This window comes from Thermobia domestica, chromosome 6, assembly GCF_964235325.1.
Source record: "Thermobia domestica chromosome 6, izTheDome1.hap1.1, whole genome shotgun sequence".
NCBI classification, from domain to species: Eukaryota; Metazoa; Arthropoda; class Insecta; order Zygentoma; family Lepismatidae; genus Thermobia; species Thermobia domestica.
Genome location: NC_137459.1, coordinates 200,330,858 through 200,353,519, shown reverse-complemented (window position 1 = coordinate 200,353,519; position 22,662 = coordinate 200,330,858). Strand labels below are relative to the sequence as shown.

Below are 22,662 nucleotides of genomic sequence, written 5' to 3'. Positions count from 1 at the left end.
ATGTAATTATAGAAATTCTCACCTCCCCCCTTTGAAACAGAATCTTCTAAAAGCCTGGGGAACATGTCCGTTTATTTTTATTAATGGGTTTATATAGCACATTTCATCTTCCTGGTCTGAGAAGGTCCTAAGGTATTATGTTTTTGGCATAAATTTTGAACTTATTTTCCCCTTAGGATACGGAATTTTAATCAGTGAGAAAATGAAAATAGTTTAAGGTAGATACTAACTATACTCAACAACGGTTCAACTATTTTCCCGTAATGCAACCACAAACAAAATCACTTTCACTCATTTTTATTTGTTGAGATGAGTTTTGAAGATAACGGGAGCAGAATATGTAACACTCTACTACTGTGATGAAGTTACAGTAGATGTGTGTAGATATTTGTTTGATATTCAATAATAATTTTTGTCAATTTTCGTTTACCAGTTGTTCGATGTTTCGGTAATTTGCAATATTAACACGCTTCTTCGCCTGTATCACTATTGATCTAGAAGAATTCCGAAAGTACAAGGAATAAATTATATCAACTTTTGAAATCTTTTATTATTTTTTTAAATATACACTACTTCGGTTAAAATAAACAATGTCGAAAATTCATAAGTTTAGTGAGCCACCAAACCATCTTTCCTTGGCTGTACACCTCCTTCCACCTTCCTCTTTTATTTCATTATGTCTTTCCTCTTTCCACAAAAACACCCAAATATATAAAACTCACTGTACAAAGTAGACTGTTCTAGACGTTCACTCTCTCCTTCGGGTGGATACATTGATTTTCCACATAGATAGATAGAACATAGAAAATACTGCAACTGAAATGAAGAAAAGAATTTTTACATATTAAACCACGCATCTGAGTGGAAACTTCTACAAAAGGCAAATAAACTTAACTCTATTGGATTTTGCATCAAATACAGGTTATGAAACTGGTGTAACCATAACAATAAGTAGCAGTTGATTAGGGTAAATTCTAACTTTCCTTCCATACTAAGTATAAATGTATCAGTATTTTTCAGTTTAATGTCCAACGATTACTCCTGATAGACTAAGGGATATTTAAAACAAGTGAATGATGATGGAAGAATTGGCTGAATGATGATGGGAGGAAACGAGATTACCCCCGAAAAACCCTACAGACACGACTGTCTACCACAATCATACTTAGCCGGGGATTGAACCTGGGTTCCCACGCACCAGAGGTAAGCGCTCTACCACTGAGCCACCGTGTGCCTGATAAATAGGGGAGAGGTGGATAAAATGATCCCCTTAAGAAAAATTGGCCTTCAGATTTTAGCTCTAATGATGTATATTGTGGTAGTTGTGTCGGTGTGATAAGGTGTTATATCAGGTTTCTAACGTGCCATTTTGAACATTGTCACAAATTTGAACTTATTGCGAAAGGATCATTTTGCCTTAGGGGGTCTATGAAATGATCCCTCCAATGAAAATAATAAAAAAATCGTCTGAACTTACAAAATTGATTTTATATATATATATATATATATATATATATATATATATATATGTGTGTGTGTGTGTGTGTGTGTGTGTGTGTGTGTGTGTGTGAGTAATGGAGTACAGGATGTAGTAATACTGTGTTAGTATTTATAGTTTGTTAAAATAGGCTAATCTATTGTTCAATATAGTAAACCTTTTCCGAACACTTATGGCCCTGTGCACCAACGAAGTCCAACTGTTGAACAAATGTCATAACCAACCTCGGTGAAAAAGTCTGTTGCACCAACAACGTTCCAGGTTAACTCTCGGTCAAGTGGTGGCTGATCTTGGTTTTAGCTTAAACGGCCGAATTTGGGGGTTTAAGCTTAGTTGATCGAAGTCACTATTTTTACATGCAATAATGTCTTTGTATTTTTCCACTAACGAAATTACAACACATTTCCCGTGTTTGGAGAAATGTTTTGCTTGTGGTTTCATTATTTTTCCATCACAATTACGATCACTGAAATTAGACTACTCACACCTCTATGCACACAATCTCGAAAGTCGAAAAGGCCGGCATGCGGTATGCTTTCTTCATTTGTTACTTTGTTAAACGAAGATTAGAGACAAAAGACGACAACTAATCAGAGACGATTTTACAAATTGATCGAAGTTTACTTAAACGAGATGTACTGAATTTTGACTTTCAATGGTGCAACAAAAGTCCTGTAACCACGTTTAAACTTGAAAGTTTAATGTTGAACGCGCTTGAGTGAACGCTCGTTTATACTTCACGAACACGGCTGTTAGTTCTACTATGCTTTTTTGGGATTAACTTTATTGTAGTGTAAGTAGCAGAGCACATGTCACACACAAAGAAATCTTCATCTTTATCAACACCAGCTCACTGATCGTGGGCTCATTCTTGTCACGGCTGACACATTACCTCTTGCAGACTTTGAATATACTGTAGGTCATAACAATAGATCGGTTGGACATTCGGTGTCTGTCATGGATTCGTCGTCAGAAGCAGATGATTCTTGATATTTCTTCTTGCGCCTTGCAACTTCTTCGTTTTAGGAATCATTGCCTTCCTTCTATGTTCCTTTAATTTTGGAACAGCGGCTTCGGTTTTCTGCATATATAAATGCTTAGTCTTTGCATGGGCATTTTCACGTTGATGTTGTTTATCGATCATCAAAGCATTTTTGTAAGGACTTCTGGCAAGTAGAACAGTTGAGTCGGAAAACTACCTTTCCCTGTTGGATGTGTTAATTGTCTTTTTCGGGTAAAGTGCAATATCTGACACACTGACTGCAAAATAGAATTTCAAAGCGGATGGAACTGTGCTCGTCGAAGGGTTGGGAGTGATATTCAAATCAGATGGATCAGTAATAGGCCTAGAATAGTTCGATGGATTTTGCTGAACATCACTAAACCTAGACCTATCTCCTGGATTTCATTATCATGCTCATCTGGGTTACCTGTACTGACATTGTGATATGGCAAAACAGAACTTGGATAATGCAATACATATTTAGAGTAGCTATGTAATTTTAAGTTTATATGCATTACTATCTTGATGCCTTGTGATAGGTACCTTCGTAGTCGAAACCTGCGTGCTCCTCCAATTGTAATATAATGACAAAATGTTACTTAGTTAATTACGTATATTGAAGAAATGGATCTGCTATAAGATATTCTAATATAATGTTGCTATTTAAGTAAATTTAGCTGAGAAAGTAAATATTGATTGTTATACATTAAAAATATATTATAATAATAGCCATATGACTATTGACATTACATTATTGGAATGTAATGCAATGTTTTCGCATTTTGAATTTGAGGAAATTGTAGATGCTTTGCATCGTTGTTTGATACCTCTACTTTAAAGTAAAGACTTTCGTTATCAAAATGTCCACTATACAAGCTAATGAATTCTAGAAAATGAAATCTTTAAGTTTTACGTCCCACGGTTATGCCGGTTAGGGTAAAGGAGACGGTGATGATGAGAGATGAGTGAAATGGTGGAATGAAGAAAGTGGGAGGAAACGGGAGAACCCCGAGAAATCCCACGAGCACGGCTAATTAATTCTAATATCGATACGTATCTATTAATATTTTATGTTCATACAACATATAACATCATGCCGTACTTCACGTTCCTTTACTATCTGGCAAAATCAAATTGAAGCAACTTAATCTAAAATATCAGTATTAAAATACAACATAAGCTAATGTTTCTTTTTACATGTCAATACAAAATTAAATTTGGCCAATTCAATTCAATCTAGTGGTATCAAAAGAACTTACAAACGTAATTTATAATAGGGCCTAATTATACTATTTCAAATATATTACCACTATGGGAAAACTCCATCACTAATATTATACTACCACTACCTCAAATTACCACTACGACTTAGATTTTCTACTACTATTGTTACGGGCTTTTTTCTTCTACTACTACTATTTTGTTTATTAATATCCCTACTGTGTATTAAAATATGCATATAAGTTTTACAAAATTATATCTAAATGCTTACCAAACATTCGAATACTTACCTGATGGGTACTGTGATTCCGAACTCATCATCGTGTTTTCCTGGGATGTCTACTCATCTAAAAATAGTAATTCAAGATGTATTAATAATTAATTAAACAGTATTGTATAAACTGACTTTAAACTACTCAAATACGTTTACTTACCTCCTGAAATTTAAAATATTTTATGCAGATGAAATAACTAAATATGTATATAAGTTGTACATTCAGAAATAAATTGGCATGAAATTTTAGTTGTATGCCTTAATATACGGAAATTTACTTCCACCCCGTTTTCTGCAATTTACTACGTTCGCCACGGTTAATGTCTTATCATGGGATGCGATTATGTTTGTTCTTTATGTTCAGTCACGATATCCCCACACGTCAAAGTAAATTCTTTTCAGCGCTACTTCCCGGAAACGGCTACAATTCTGGGCCAAACAATGAAAGATCGTCTCGGGAACCGAGTAAAAAAGCTGAAGTCGTATTCAATCCTTGTGCTCTGAAATAGATTTCTGGCTATTCTTAACCGTCTTCTAACGTATGTCGCGCCTTTTGGGATTCCGGAATTCTTATGTATCGATGCCTCTTACATGCCGATAACGTCTCTTGAGCATGTAGGAGCGTGTCAAATGCAATAACATTGCTATATACTTCGTGCCTATTGACCTTCCTTGGAAAATGCAGTATTGTTAATAACTACATGGAAATCGAAATTGGTGACATTATTTAACCTGCAAATAATGGATGACTTGAAGGATGAAGTGTCTCGCATAAAAACATAGAATGATCAAAATGGCTCTCACATTTAAGATCGTAATATAAATAGTGAGGAAGAAAATAGCAATTTTAGATGTAATTGAAAAGAGGAAGAGAAACTGATTCGAACGTGGGTTGAGAAGAAATTGTATCATGAAGGCCATGCTGGAAAGTACGGTGGAAGGAAAAAGGGAAGGGCGAGAAGGCTTCGGTTGATGGAAGATATTAAATTCCTACGTGAAGACGAAGAGGTCAGCTGAAGATTGTAATGCACAAAAGGTCCTTAGCATAGCGTAAATCCCAATTCTATGAGTAATGCCTTGGCAACCATTTTCGGGGTATCTCCGAATTGCTTCTAGCCTCTTGATTAGCTACTTTTATGTTTCAGTGTTCTTTCTTGGCCATTCCATTCCCGATTGAAGAATCGGTTGTCATTACACGCACAACTTCCATTTTCTTTGAGTTTGTGGACCAATAAAGAGAGAATGACTATGATGATAATAATGAGGACGATTAACTGTTATAGTACTGCAAGGAGTTACATTTTAACATCCATGGCCATTGTATTGTACGCAAGAGAGTGGGCTGTTTCTCTGACCATAAGCCGAAAATCGAAACGTTTTAAAATTTTTATGAAGATTTAAATTCGGCTTATTTTCATTCTGCCTTATATTCGGTATCAATATTTTATAAATATATCTAACTTTAATGTGATACTTTTTCTTTGAACTTCGTACGTTTAAAAGTAGTAGACGTTAGGGGGAAGAGCTCCTTAGTATATAAAGATAACCAAGAAAGGTCTGTCCTTTTTTGTGGACAGCTGTGTTCAATTGTCCCTCATACCGTGAGTTAAATGCGAATGGAGATAAGGCGAAGGTAAGTTGTTGGTGTGGGTATATCCAACATACTACCTGGATGTGGCAGTTTAGTTACACAGTGAATTCAAAGGACAGAGTGAACATGGGACCTCCACAGAACGTCGTAAGGGCGTGTATGCTATATGAGTTCAAACTGGGGTCAAACGCGAAAGCTATGCCAGACCTTTGGTGAGGACGTCGTCACTACGCGGACAGTGCAACGGTGGCTTAACAAATTTAAGAACAGTGACGCAGCACTGGAAGACGCACCACGTGACAGGAGACCAAAACATGTACAAAATGAAGATCTTCAGGCAGCGATTGAGGAGAACGAGGGCCAGATATGTGAGGAACTGGGACTACAATTCAGTGTGAGTGAGAAACCATTCGGCAGCACCTCCATCAACTTGGGAAGCACTACAAGTTCGGTCGATGGGTCTTACATGATTTGATTCCAGGCTAGAAGACAACGCGAGCAGACACCCATGTTTCTTTGCTGTCTCGTCTGAGGAAAGAGTCATCTCTAGACAAGGTGTTGACATGTGATGAGAAGGAGCTCCTGTAAAAGCTCTACGGCGCAGTCATCATTGGTTAACATCCCGTAAAACGGTTCTAAAACAGCCGAAACCAGCAATGCACCAGAAGAAGGTCATCCTATGTGTTTCGATGACTGCTCGCGGCATTGTGCATCGGGAACTCCTACCAGCTTGTCAGAGCATCAATGAAGCTGTGTATTGTCAGCAGTTGAGCCGTGTTCAAGAAAAGCACGAAACTATGGAGCCAACACTCCTGAATCCCAAAGAGGTCCCCTTGTTACAGGACAACACTAAGCTCCGACTGGCTAGGATGAACCGGGACACCATTCTGCGCCTTGGATGGGAAACACTATTCCATCCGAAATACTTCCCGGACATTGCATCATCCGATTATCACCTGTTCCATTCCTTGGACGATCACCTTAGAGGACGCCAGTTCAAATTCCTAGCAGAGGTGCAAAATGCACTTGATACATTTTTCGCTTCGCGGTTCATCAAGTTCAACCGCGATGAAATCCATGGCCTTCCAGATCGTTGTTAGAAGGTCGTCGATGCTGATGGGGACTATTTTTTGTCTTCGAAGTAAGTCTTAGGTGACCTATCGATGTTCGAAGTTGGTGTGTGAAAAAGCAACAGAACTTTCTTGGCTACCTTTGTATTTATGCAAAACTATAAGTGTTATTATTGGTTTATATTATTATTTACCTTCTTGTAATACAGTAATGTGTACGTATCATGTTTTTCTATGTTTTGTTTCTAATGTGGATGAAACTTTGGGACTTATGAAACAACGTCTTCTAAAAGCTGTTCCCTACCTAAGCATTTTTTAAAAATCTATTATGCCTAACTATTGAATCTATGAAACCACAACAGAAAAGTGGAAGTTCAACCAAATAGCTCAAATTTAATTAATGTTGAAGTAAACGTTATATTCATAAATTTAGTCAGTTGTGTTTCCCTCCTGCACGCAAGGTTGTTTTATTTACTGCATTCATTTTCATTTTTATGGTCACAGTAAGCAAAAATCAAGTCTGTAGTCTTTTATTTTTTAAAACAGTTACATTGGAAACTGCATTTTCTGCGTTTGCTTCCATATTGTTCCTATTTTTGTAGAGAGCGATTAATGAGCAGGGTTAGTATTTTTAGAGCGAAATTTTCATAGAAACAAAGGAAGGAAAAATTGCTATTTCTCTCGACTTTTTAAAGAAACTTTATTTAATTGGAAACAAGTTAATGGAAACCACATACATATCTCATGTTTACAGAAGTTGTAAATTATGATGTGAGTTTAAATTTGTTTCGCAAATTGCTACAAAAATTTAAAGAAAAACTGATGGTATATACAGTATGAGACGTCGAAAAGTACCACCTAAAGCACCGAAGAAACGTTAAAGACTATCGATATACGGTTTGTGGTAAACAGCTATATCAAATAGGGCTCGTCAAACGAATGTATGGTGTGGTAAGAAACGTATCGACAAATGAGGCATCAGGAAGGAAGTGAACTTTTTGTAGTGAAACGATAGACGAAAATATGAATAACATTAAAGGGCACACGAAGTGAAATACAACGTCGTTTATCTTATATTTCCACTTCACATAGTAACAAAGATATGGTCATGGAAATCATTGTAAACTGAAAGGCAAGTGACCCACTTGACCACCAGTACTTCGTCACGTATACCTTCTGAGGTACTGACAGAGCAGTCTTTGACGCTTGATGTAGAGCAAGTTGCGATTGCCGAGCCACAAGATCGTTTTTGTTCATACAAGGTAGTCTAGTGATAAGAGTGAAAACGATGGTGTATACAAACGCAAAAAAAAAAAAAAAAAAAAAAAACGCATGATCCTGATCTATGGAAAATGCAGGAAGATTACCTCAGATGCCCGATGTGTATACGCAGAAAGATATTCGGACCGACAGCAGCCATGCGACGTTCTTTTAATAAGCTCTTTGTGAAATTCAGGGACACCGGAAGTGTAACACCACAACAACGTGTGCGAAACAAGCCAATTACAGTTGAAAATCTTTGAAATCTTTAAGTTTTACGTCCCACGTTTATGCCGGTTAGGCTGAAGGGGACGGTGACAATGAGAGATGAGTGAAATTGTGGAATGAAGAAAGTGGGAGGAAACGATAGAATCCCGAGAAAACCCACGAGCACGGTGTTTGTCCACCACAAAGTTCACACGGCGCGAGCTGGGATCAAACCAGGGATCCCAAGCACCGGAGGTGAACGCTCTACCACTGAGCCACCGCCCCGAAATATTCTTGCGTGCGCCGAAATATTCTTGCAAAATGTTACATTTCTGGTTGTAATGTTATGTCCTGAGCGACAATAAACTCCTAACTTTTAATGTTCTAGTAAGTAATAATAATTATTAATGTTACTATTTTTATTCCTGAAGATTTGATAGTTCAAGTATTAAGACATCCGAATATTCAAATATCATAAAAAACTAAAACGTGTGTCATCGCCGATCAATCGCCATCAAAAATTCTAAAGTAAAAGAAAATGCACTGGTCGTTCGTGGATCCGATTTGATTCGACTATCTTCAGATTACTGGTCGAACTACTTAACCACGAATACTACGCAGCAATTGATTTGTCTTTAGTTTGTTTATGAATATAATACACGCGCCGTATTTGATTCAAAATAAAGAAGTTTTTTTTTATTTTGTTTTTTAAAAAAATCTGTAATGTTGATAATTTAGTGAATACAGTAATATAATGCCCTCCGAGTCAATTACATATTCCTGTGCCTTGCCAATGAATCTATTAACAGGCTACTTTTTTGAACGAGCAAAAAGGCTATTTATTTATGTGAGCCGAAATAAGAAACGCTTTAGATGAGTGGTTAGAGTTTTAGTTTTTTTTTAATTTGGCGGCCCGGGTTCGATTCCCGCCTTCGTTGTTTACCTTTTTTAAAATGGTTCATTTACAAGGCTGAGTTCCAGTTGGGTGCTGCTAAATGAAAGATAATCCAGAGTGGAGAAAGTTAGTGATGATGTAATCCTGAAAATAAAGGAAGAAAAATGAATGGAGAAAACGAGTTACAGAGCTAATTCTGTTAATGGTTCTTTATTTCATATTAACCGTTAATTTCGTGCATTTTTAAATTGTTGTTTATTGTATAATATTTGTGTCTTAATGCGTAAATTGCACTAATATTAAACAAATCACAAACCCTGTTATATTTACAACCTAAGGAAAAATACGCTTAGTACGGGTAAGTTCTCCAACTCGTTTAAGTGTTATCGAATTTTCCATTTTCAATATTTACAAATAAATTACTGCATAAAAATATTTATAACAATATTTAGTAATTTTAAAAATTAGTTAACGATTAATGAAATCAGACAAGTTTTTCTTTCGAAGTAACATTACGTAGCAATCAGTGGCGCCGGAACCTAGGAGCTCAGGCCCTGTTAGACCTTTAAAATTTTGATTAGGGGCTGGATTCTTCCCCTGAATGATCAATCCATACTTTAATTGATTTGCAGGTAGGACTACTGTTAATATCTTTAAAACTCAGCGCTAAGCTTTGTGTTTATTTAAATAAAATAAAATAATGCATATACCGCATATTCTATCAGTACATTATTTGATACGCATATATGTATAGTCATTTGAAGTAAGTTCACTTGTTTATATTCCCTCATTTGAGTTAATTATAAGATTATTTAAGTCCCCTGTCTGTTATCTACTCATCGGCGCCTCTGGTGCCCGTATATTTTTTTCTGGTATTGTGCTGTTTACTGTAAGTACAAATATCCAAAAACTCCCTTCTGTCATTTCGTCAGCCAGCGTTTCTCCTCACTCTTGCACAAAAACACACTTTACGATATGTTCTTTTAACAGGTGTGGCAACTTCATGCTGCTGTTCTAGCTACTCTACCAGGCGTAATTAATCTTCGAGCAGGCGTTAGTTGTGTTGCCTAACTCACGGACTTTGTACATCAAGAATTTCTGTGGCAAACTGTACAAAATTATCACAATGTGCTATGAAAATGAACGAAGAGGGTGGCAAGGAGCAGGAAGAAAGAAGAAATGAAAACGGAAAATGCGTGATTTTTTTCTCCTTAGGGTGCATACCTCACTCTATGCGAAAGAGACGCAGGTTCATCTCAATTCACGAAGATGAGAGAACACGCAGGAAGGATGCAAATGCTGTTCGTATATGCAACCAGCAAGACAGTGCTGTACAGTGGGTTGCATATATCGCGTAATTGTAACAATAATGAGATACATGTTGAAAACGAATATGCGTGTGGGTAGTATTAACACAAAATCAAAACTGCATTACACAGTAGAATGTAATAGCAGGTGGTCCACATATGTAAGGTAAACAGTAACAGTAATAACAATGTCACGCATGAGTATCAACACTACGAAAATACGCATATATGGACGGCCTCAGGGTAAAAGGTAACAAGTCATTTTTTTTATTTTTCAGGAGAGCCAAAAAAACTAATTGGAGTATAGTAAAAACACCTTAAGAAATAATTTTAAAATCTGACATTTTTACAATATGTTTCATTGTAAATACTTTGACGTTACGAATTGGAATTTTACTCTTACCAACATTATTAACGATATTATGTAATATTAAGTGACTTATTCCCTTCAGTTCAATTACATATTGATATAGTAAAAAAGGAACAAGTCATCATCATATTCAATTAAAATTACATTATTTCTAATAGAACACTACAGAACTGTCATGTTAGACTACATAAACGTTTACATTGATACATACACAATGTACAAAGTAACCGGAATATTGTTAGAACGTTTGCAACAATATCACATTGTTCCCATAGATTGTCATGTATTTAAAAAAAAATAAAAAGGAACTGGGCACATAGTTGACAATACTGTTCAACATTTTTTTATCGTATATTGTAAGACTCCATCTCATCGCATTACTACCATCGGTTGCTAAACACTAAAAAGACAAAAACGAATTTTAACACATGCGGCTGGGACGAGTTAGCAATAACACTTGTAAATCTCGGATACTCGTCGAGGTTTTCAACTATTATTCCTCACTCGTCCCAACTGCGTGTGTTCCAATTCCTTTTTGTCTTTTTAATATTTAACAACCGATGGTGATGATGTGATGAGATGAAGTCTGACGACACACGATAAAAAAAAGTTTGTCAACTATTATTTTATTGGAATATAATTTCTAATCTTATATAACTTTTGCAATATAAAAATTATGATGAAAACAGTGAAGTTATTAATAAGTTTGCTATTAATTTAATGAATAACATACTTTCCAACTTTGCAGTCCTTACAAAGTACTAAAAATATTAGTCAAGATTCTGCTTAGAAATGTTTAGATTGTTAAGTATGCCTGCGTGCACACCGACCAGTAATACATTTTCAAAGAAACTCCTTCCGTTTATATTAAAACTAGAAATAATATGATGACACTGTAAGGAGCTAACTACATACTCCTTACAGTGAAATATTGGTGGAATATATGGCAAAAGAGATAACAAATATCTCTTTTTTCTCTATCGAGATTGACAATAATCCACTGTAACACACTCGAGGTTCCAAAGTGAGATTCTTTATGTGTCGTCGAGAAAGGTCCATAACACAGAATTTGTCATCATTGAGTGATGTTTTATAATATAGCTTCAGTGGTTCGTTACGAAAATAACGGAGCCACTTCACAGACTGACGTACAAATTTTGCTCCCTCATTGTTTGCTTTCTTCATCTGCAGCTCAGTTTTTGCCAGTGTGGAGAAATCAAGGAAATCGTCTTGGGTAATTTAAGTTACTTCAAAAGGATTTTTTTTCTTGGAAGCAACTCTTACTAATTGTGCCCAGTCATAAGGATGAGAGATGAGCATTGATATCCTTTTTTAAGTTTTTCGATCTTCCCATGGTCACTCCATCCTGCTGTGTCCTGGTACGAGAAACTTGTGATCCAAAATGTTTATGTGAGTTCTTTTGTTCGTAAGTGATACACACACATTGTCGCAAATGGAGTGGTTTTATTTTGTCCATAGCAAGAGTCACTGTAAAGCACTACGTGATCAATGTCCTTTGGTAAAGCTGAAATAGCCTTTGATATACTAGAAGAAATCTTATTTGACCCTCTTTTTCGTACGGTTTCATACCACACATAGCATGAGATTTTCTCTTTCTTTAGATTACGGACAGTTAAGTTATATACCCAGAGTTGTATTTTGTAGAACGCAGTTGATGTTTGCATGCAGGGTATGGGAAGACACTGTTGAAGATCAAAAGCAAGCACTGTCTCTTCTTTTGCTAGCATTTTATCTGTGATTTTAGTCTCATAAGCTAATTCTGCCTCTGTATGATGTTTTCCTGCTGCTTTAATATTTCTTCCTTATCTTCACTCAAAGCATATGTAAGCTTAATTTTAAATGCATCACAATAATTGCATATGTCCCTTTTGGGGCTTTTAATGGCAATATTCATATTATGGAAGATATACACAAAAAATGAATAATCAACAGGAATTTGTGTCTGTTCTCTGTATTTCTTGTACACCTCAGTTAATGTCATATACGGTGGTAAGTACTTTTTACTAATTTCTTTTCGACAATAATGGCTTTCATGTACTGGCAAAGAATTTAGAAAATCACGAATTTTTCTTAATCTGTATGAGTTTATTTTATTTGGAGGAGAAAGTTTGCCTCGCTTGTCAAGAGTCACTGTAAATCCTGGAGATCTTTGCTTTTGTTGGCAAATAAGCTACATAAATTTGCGTCTCTTATCAAACACTTTCAGAAAACACGACTTGCACATTTTACATTCTTTCCATTTACGGAGATATGGTATTCATAAGTAACTAAGCTGTTTTATTCTGGGGCCGGGATGGCTCAGCAGTAAAGTGTTCACCTCTGGTGCATAAGGCCCCGAATTCAAACCCTTCTCTCGCCAAGTGAGCTTTGTGGTGGACAATTACCGTTTGCGTGGATTTCCTCGGGGTTCTCCCGTCTTCTCTCACTTTCTTCATTCCAGCATTTCATTCATTTCTCATCTTCACCGTTTCCTTTAGTCTAACCGGCATAAACGTAGAACGTAGAACTCAAAGATTTCATTTCAGTTTTGCTTTTGTTTTTTCCTGCTTTTCTGGTGTGTCTCTTCTCTTTCTTGAAACTTTCAGGCAAGAGCGGATCCAGGACGGACTTCTGGGTGGGAAGACGTTGGATTATAATACTGCTACTTAGATCTGCTTTTAAGAGCTCCAAACTTTGGGATGGGTTTTATTTATATATAAAATAAGAAATTTTCCTCTTCTGAGGGGGAAAATTGTCCCGATCGCCCCCTGGATCCGCCCCTGCTTTCGGGGAACTAAAATCTATTAAGGCTGACAAAAAAAAAACGATCTACGGTCACGAGAACCCATTTTATAATAGATATCAAACAACTACCTTCTCATCCCTTCACTAATTTTCTGTTTAAATTTCATAAGGCATTTGCCTAACATAATAAAAGGTCTTTTCGTGACATATATTCCACTTTCAGATACGTAACCTTGTCCTGTATCTCTGGATAGCTTTCTATTCTTTCTTATTTCTCTATCCTTCCTTTAACACCTTTTCTTGTACTGGCACTCTTAAACTCATTTTCTTTTCTTGCAGTGGGCTTACTTCCTCAACCTTTGATTCGTAAACAGGATCATTATCGCTTTCGTCACTACTCAGACTTTCGTCAAGACTTACTACACACTTCCATCCTCTTCACAGTTTCTTTCACAGTATCATTCTGCACTTCCGAAAAAAACATTATTTTCTAGGTACGATTGACAGTTCTAATTCCACACTGGATGTACTAGGCTGATGCATACCTTCACCATTGGTAGGTTTAGTTAGCTTAAATTTTTTTAGCCATAAAATTCAATTTTCTTCCAACAGTTGGATTTACTGTAGAAACCGGTGTCTCAGTTTTACTTTCTTCATCATCTTTTGTTTTTACCATTTCTAAAACTTTCCTCCCTCTTGAATACATTGTTGTTGCAGTAGATTTTAGTCCTGCCCGCATGATACCACAATCAAACTGAATTGGGAAACATGAAGGAATAACTCACACACAGGAAGGAATCTAATCACAACCTACAGTCAGTATTTTTAATACAAACTCCTCGGGGTAAAAGGCAACAAGTCATCTTATTTCCTTTTACCCAGTGTGGATTCCATTGTAGCTTAATTATTCCCTTTTGCACATCCCTTGTATTTGTTTTTGGTCACTTTTTTTTCATAATGCTTTTCATACAAAGAAGCGCCATTTAAAAAATACAACTCTGTGTTAAAAACCAAAAATTGAAAAAAAAGTGACTTGTTACTTTTTGCCCTAAGTCCGTCCATATATGAACGTATAACAATCAGCGGTGTATACTGAAAGCAAGACGCTCACTCCTGATAAATATCACAAAAATCGTCCCAACAGAAACAATGTTGGCACGAGGAACATTTGATGATGGATGGATTCTGGCATTCCACTTCGCAGACCAATGGCGTCAACTGATGAAAACAAAACTCCATTCGGGAGATGACAGTCGATTATGCACAAGGGATTGAAGTGTCAGGATATTGCCTCAGCTGTGCAGATTGATGTTGAGTTTCTGAAGGCGTACCGCGCCAAATATTTTGCGTACGAAGTTCTTCCAAATTCTGAAACCATCACATCCAGAGGTTGTATTAATCCAATTGTGTGCGTAGGTATTGTCATAATGTTGGACTGCCTGTCTAGTGGTATTATTGTTGCCAAGTCGGCTCGATCATAACTCACCCACGAGTCGACTGACAGTACCGTTTCCTCAGTGACCTGTAGAAGGAACTCTGATTGGAACCACGTATTTGATCCGTTTTGTCACTTTCCCAGGTGATGACGCACAAATGTATATGATTTTGGACGAACATTGTTTGATGAATTCGTGCATCAAACGTACTATGAAGCTCTTTCAAGACTGTGAGCACGGGCGACAGGAACTTTCCACTCACAGATATAATAGACTGTATTGTGTAACCATGTGTAATTGCAGGTAGAGATTGCATCGTTGCTGTGATATGCTTCTCGCCTCGCAGAGCCTGACAGCGTCAGAGTGAAATTCCGAAATGATCCCGCTCTGATCTGTGTTATATACGTTATCTTTGCCATGGGCAGTAATGAGCGAACGTACATTTTGAACGAATGTGTTAGCCCTTTGTGCACTTACGTGGTCTTCGCTGTAATATTATGTGTTACAAATTTTGTAACATTGCGTGAAACTATACCGTGATGTGTTTTAAAGCCCATAACTATTTCTTAGAAAGATTGAAATTATCAATAGCTATTATTTGGTTTGCTTAAACGTCCAACATTGCAAGTCTCAGCCATGGACGATTAGATGCCGCTTATTTGCTGTCGTAAATTTCTTATACACAGTTCGGTCTATCACGACTAGCTTTTCACGTTTTGCTCCACCTGTCAAAAATGCAGTCCTTGAGCTCCATTTCCATTGCCGTTCGTGGTGTCCGGACCTTCCAGCAGAATATCCACCACATTACGAGGATTCACATAAACTGTCTTGCGAGCACAAACGTCACACGCCCACTTCTACCTCACCCCAATTTGTTACACACGCACAAATACACAGAGACACACACCACCAGTTGCACAACAATCAAAGAAGATTTCAGCTACCACATTCTCTAATATTCACCACCAGGTCTCACTAGTAGTAGAATGTCGCATTGCTTGTCTTGTTGAGGATAATACCTGTGAAACACGCAAATGTACACACAGATTTTACTGGATCTACACCTCACATATGTCAACTTTACATGCCAAATCCAGCTCGTATTCATACGCTGCGTCCCATGCTCTCACTGTTCACAACTGATTTCGTGTTCGTCGAGCCCTTTCCTCACAGTACCTGCACATGTCACGATGTACTACGTCATCTGACCTACAGTCTCGTTGGCTGCATATACGAACGGAGTTTGCATCCTTCCTGCGTGTTCTCCCACCTACGTGCATTGAGATGAACCTGCGACTCTTTCGCACAGGGCGATGTATGCACCCAAAGGAAAAACACGTATTTTCCGTTTTCATTTCTTCTTTTTTCCTGCTCCTTGCCACCCTCTTCGCTCATTTCCGTAGCACATTGTGACAATGTTATAGACGTGATTGATCCATTTCCGGATGATCTGTTTTCTTCGCATGGGTGCGTTCTACGTCATTGCCTTGCGTCAACTATGGGTAGTATTTTGTACATTTAACCTTTTCCGATATCTCTTCTCATTCACGCAATATTCCACATAATATCATTTAACCCTATGGTTATGACCCTATTCGACCCTTTCAAAGGACTTGTTGGCCGATATAAAAAAATGCGTTTCGCTTCTTTTTCAATGTTTTCTATGTCTGTGCAATCTTATCACAATACGATGGTGCAGAAAACGACACTTCCGCTTCCTGGTTACAAACAAACCAGCTTTGAGCGCGTTATATAAAGAAGTTTAAATGGTATTCGCCTCTGAAAATGATTTCTTTCTCTTTCGGATGTAACCATAACAGTTTAAGAGTATATGCAATATTGACTATAGAATTACTAACAAATCAAATTAAATTAGAAATGTTGTACTATATAATATATTAAAGAGAAACAATAACAAAGTCACGCTGTACCGCAAGCAATATAATGATTAATTATTTATTGGGCAAACAAACATATCTCGATCTTTTTGAAAGACACTTTCTCTCCTTTCACATAAAGCTCTCTTGCTCTGTCTTTGTTCGTGACGTTTTTAGGCTAATTTCGCAAATTGTTTTATATATATTAGTACTCAGAACACTGTAACATCATACTGAATCACACGTTTAAAGACATAGAATAATATTCGAACAGCGCCTGTCCCAGCATGGAGTGTAATACTTGCCTCCCTCCGCTCTTTCCGAACCTCACCAGCGCAAGTTCGATGACAAGTTTACCCTTGTGGTAACGTATATGTGTAAAAATTTGAAACTCTTGATACAATTGACATTTATAGGCAATGGATGATTTTAAAATTGGTACATCGGCGTTTCACATATATGTGAGAAAACCGCATTTAAGTAAGCACAAGCTAACTAACCTAACCGTACCTTACCTCATATGATTGTTGGTAAGAGTATAATAGTACAAGCAATATAGTAAAGTTTAAAGCGGACTTGTTAGTTTGTCTCATTTCGTTTAACAAACTATAATTGTTCCATCTTATCGATCTACATGAAATGCACATGAAGAATACGGGATCTTTTTTTTTAATTTATGTCCAAAATTTGCTAATCTACGAAAACAGTTCTGTGCAAGAAAATTATTTATGTAGAGGGAGAACATAAAAACAGCGTTAGAAAAGTGTCATGGTTACTAAGAAATTCAAATGCAGTGATTACTAGCCCAGGTTGATGTATACTTTTCGTACCTGTCTTTCTTTCCACGCATGCCCAAATTCACTGATCCTCCTACTCCCTAAAGATGCACCTTTACGGGCTCTCGAGCTTCAAGATGCCCTGAATTATAATAAATGCTGTGTTACGTGAAGTTGGTACGTGTTTTCCTTATGGGTTTTAATATATGTGTATGTTGGCATGTTACAAATCTGTACGCCGTTCGTGGCAGACGCAAATCAAATAATAATTCAGACAAGATTAGGACATTAGATACGATAGTTAGACAATTATACCTTTTTAATAATCATTTCTGGTGACGTATTTCAACTTTGCCAGAGCCAAGCAGGGAATGAATATCTTATAACAAAAGAATGAAGAATAAATTAGGAAACTATTTCCACGGAGACATGGTTTCTGAAATCAAGTATTCGTAGTTGTATGTTATAAAATACATTGGTTATTCTAACGCTATACTCTTTCGCTCTGAATATCTAACCCCTAATTTAAAAAGAAAATCAACTTTTTTCCATATCAAATATTTTCACTGAAGCTAAACAAACAATATGACAAAAGTATATAGCATAATAATTTTCAGTAATTTTAATTAAAGTCAATCTAAAATTATTATTAAGGGACGCTCATATACGCTTCATATACACATAGAGTAAATATATTCACTGCTATTCGTTAAATCAAACATTTCACCCTATACATTTGTGCTGTTCATCTACACTATATTGAGAATATTTCACAAAACTCACAGGTGCTACATACAATGTCATTGAAACTATCTTAGCAACCACCCTAACAACAGTTTGTTTGTAACCAATATGGCTACGCCCAGTAAAATTCACAGCAGACGACTTCAGCAGCGCATTGGTGTTTTACCCGGGGTACACTGCCTTGTAAGTAGGATTGGCATTCAAGATCTGGCCAATTCGACAACATTCTTATTCCTTTGAAGACTAACCTTAAGGTTTAAATTATTATTATTATTATTATTATTATTATTATTATTATTATTATTATTATTATTATTATTATTATTATTATTATTATTATTATTATTATTATTAATGTATTTATGTATTTATTTAACATTTATTATTATTTGTCTAAACCATTTAATTTCTTTCTCATGGAAGCCGATATCCTAATCTTTTCTTTCTTTTTTTCTGCATTGTTGTTCGAAGTCTATAATGGAAGATACCACATATATTTCTGAATGTGAATATAAAATAGTTATATCTACAATTCATGCATTTTGTCTGAATGAAGCAGTTGGAAGTTCACCTTCGAAGTTGCACCTGCGTTGTTTGGATTGAGAGAAACCACAAACTGTCAAAAATCTCACGCAAGATCACACACTTAATGCACGATCCCCAGCAAGTAGTGAGTGATAAATTTGAAATGTTTCCCTGTAGATAATAATGTGATTTGGGGCTCTCAGAGGAATGTTCTTCAGAACAGAGATGAACTGATTCATAATATCCTATTCGTTCCTAATAGACTCATAACCCTATGGAACAAACCAAGTTATATGTTTCAAGTTTGAGAGGATAGATTTAAGTTACGAAACTGCCGAAACAATGCGTGGTCCTCAATGATTAAAGACACACTTACGAACTTAATTTCGTATTATACTGGCATTGGTTTTCTCCAATCCGTACTTCATAAATAGCGTGGAGTTTACTCCCTCACCTGAGAGACGGACATAAAACATATTTCTGCCTCTGGATTTATCTAACATTTTTTTACACATTGTAATCCGACATTTTAGGCATAATTATTTGCATATTTTCCCAGTAGATTACTTCAATACAGTTTTTTTTAAATACTGTAATGGGTATTCACACTCATTTTTTGTAATTCTTTAAAGGCAGGATGGTTTACTTTGCACAGATAAATTTATATCTGTATTAAAGCTGCACACAAATATTATTAAACTCGTGAATATATTGTATCTTCAAAGAATGTTGTGTTCAAACAAACGCTATGTCACCCTCCTCGCTGCTCTAGTGCGGAGGCCTATGATGCATGAGCCCCGGGTTCGATTACCAGGGAAGAAACTTGAAATTGAAATCATTGCTGTAGTTAAGACTCTACCTTAAACTGTAGGTCCACATCTCAGTGGACCAGTGCTGGAAGGCACATTAAACTTCAATCCCACAGTTACTTCAAAAAAAAATCGTAATAATGTGTTTCTCTCTTTCTTTTATATTTGGAGCTAAAATTTTTTGTTGAATGTCTTTCTTATTTTTTTCCATTTAAAGTGATTCCTGCATCAGATTATGTATCACATTAGAATACCATCAGTTATGATGAATTCCTCATTAAATGGCTGCACAAGGACAACATAACTGGATTTATTCATCTTTGGTATGGCTAAATATATATACGGGGTTTGGGACAAAAAACCTAAAAGTTTGCAAAAGTTTGAAAATCATACCTAGTATGGTGTGGGGCCTCCTTTTGCGTCCAAAACAGCTAGTATCCGACGTGGAATGGACGTATACAGCTCCTGAATCGTGGTGTGTGGAATTTTGTACCATTGTTCCTTCAAAATATGCTCCAGTTCCTTAAGGGATGCTGGTGGAGGGTAATGAGACCAAACACGCCTTTCTAACTCAAACCACAATGGCTCAATGATGTTCAGATCTGGTGATTGTGGGACCCAGAGGAGGTGTCATAGCTCCTGGTTAAGCTCCTCAAACCATGATTTCGCCGTTTTTGCAGCGTGACAGGGTGCCAAATCATCGTGGTACATGCCATCACTATCAGGGAACAATATTTGGGCCATGGGTAGAACCTGGTCCCCTAAAAGACCTCATACGCCTTAGCATTCATCATTCCATGCTGGGCTATGATGGGACCTGCAGAAAACCACGATATCACTGCCCATGCTCTAACAGTACCACCCTCATGCTTTACATTTGGGTGCAGACAGTCCGTATCATAGGTCTGCGACAGTGTTCTCCATACGTAAACATGACCGGTTGTTGGAAACAAGGTAAAGGTCGATTCATCGGACCACATTGTGTGTTTCCACTGCTCATGAGTCCACGCCTTGTGGTCCTTGCACCACTGGATACGCCTCTTCGCATTTACTGCTGTAACCAGGGGTTTGGCGATAGCGGCCCTGCCATGAATTTTGATTTTATGAAGTTCCCGTCGCACTGTTTTCGATGAAGCCAGGTTCTGTAGGCCGGAATTGAGTTCAGACATAATTTTCATTGCAGTGGTCTTCTTTTTAGCTGCTAGAATCCGTTTTAATGACCTCCGATCTCTATATGACAGGATTGACTTTCGACCTCTGTTGTGCTTTGCAGACGTCGTTTGCCCATGAATTGTGTATGCCCTCGTGACATTAGACACAGTGCCTTTCGATACCCCCACAATGTTCGCCACTGTTGCCACAGAAGCTCCAAGCAGATGGGCACCAACTATTATGGCTCTTTGGAAGTTTGGCAGTTCGCCCATTTTACCACACCACTTTCACACCACGACACTCACAGGTGAACTGGTTACTGCTGACGAAAGAGGAAGGTCCACATGACACATTAAAAAACAAAGGAAGATTTGCAACCGCAACAGGGACAAACTTACGTGTCCTGTATGAAGTGTTTTTTAGATTTTTTGCCTACCGCCTGTATATATATATATGGTCGAAAATGACCGATATTATTGTTGAATCTATAGTTCTTGGGGTAGTCGAGATGAACAGCGACACTTCTGATGATGTTTAAATCCAAATTAACCCCGAATCTGGTGGGAGGTGGAAAGGGAAATACATAAAACTGATCAAAAATAACCCATATTAGTGTCGAATCCATAGTTCCCGGGGTCGCTGAGATGACCGGTAACACTTCCGATGTCGTGCCCCGCAACATGGAACAGGAGGAGGGAGAGATAGAAAAATAATCAAAAATGGTCGATATTAGTGTGTGATCCGTAGTTTTTAGGGTCGCTGAGATGTAGAGTTACACTTCCGATCCCGTTTAAAACCAAATTCAGCCCCGCAACTTGGGAGAGGGGGAGATAATAAAATGATCGAAAATGACCAATATTAGTGTCGAATTCATGGGTCGCCGAGATGATTCGTGATGATCTTTCCGATGCCGTTTGAATCGATGCCATTAAAAGCGAAAACAGCATATTTCATGGGTACTAAACACATGAGAAACGTAGTTATGCTTGTAAATTTTCATTTCAACCCAGCGAAGCGGGTAATATATGCTAGTTATAAATAAGTCTTTATTTTATTTATATATTTATTTATAAATATATCTGGATATTGCCGACATCTATGGTCTTAAGGCAGTCCCGTATGGGGGAAATATCGCTCAGCACGTACACCATCGGGGAAGGAAGGAATTGGCCTGCACTCTGTATACAAGGTACCATCCCGCCATTTACTTGGTGTGAATGAGGAAATCCCAGGAGAAACCTCACTCAGAATGGCAGGTCTAAAAAAAAACAAACCTATCACGCCTTTTCAACCGAATGCTCCACTAGGAACCGAACCGGTGAGAGCATTAGCGACCATCCTACGCGAGGCCACATAATCAACTCTTAAAGTTTAGTTTACGTTAAACTATAAGATTAGTCAAATGTAGGATATATATTAAGCGATAGATTAAACTAAGTTGGACAAGATATCGTGGTTGAGAATAAACTCTCGTAAGTCGTTTCCTAGAAAATTAAGGAAAACATTTTTTTATGACGTTAAAAACTATGGCGGTTCGTAGCCAATCTGATACAGTTGATTGTTGCCATTCTGTTGTAATATATTATTTGTGCACCGTATTTAAAAATATACACTGTTAAGTAGCAGATTTTCTGTCTACTGTTGTTTAATCTCTCCTAAAGGTTAATTCGCGCATAGTGTGGCATTCCTATGCCGTACCCCGTGCGTGCCTTGGTCCACGAAGTTTCCTTTGAGATTTTGACATTGAAAATTCATTGGGTTGTTCCTTTTCATTCACTTATAGCCTGCCGTGCTCCGACAAGCCGACAGGCCGTGTTCATCGACCCCGATCCTTCGGCTTTCTTCGGAGCATACTAAGCGAGACGAAGTTTTCCTCCTAGAAATGCATCTTGGGAAATGGTG

At 37.2% G+C, this 22,662-nt stretch overlaps 1 long non-coding RNA gene across 1 annotated transcript in view; it reads right to left on the bottom strand.

The window, feature by feature from the left end:
• Positions 1–571: 571 nt before the first annotated feature.
• LOC145687756 (uncharacterized) overlaps positions 572–22,662 on the bottom strand; it is a 50,421-nt gene continuing 28,330 nt past the window's right edge. Inside the window, exons 2-3 of the long non-coding RNA XR_014131741.1 lie at positions 4,013–4,069; positions 572–816 (exon numbers count right to left, since the gene is read on the bottom strand). This is a non-coding gene — a long non-coding RNA (uncharacterized LOC145687756). The remainder of the gene's footprint in view (positions 817–4,012; positions 4,070–22,662) is intronic.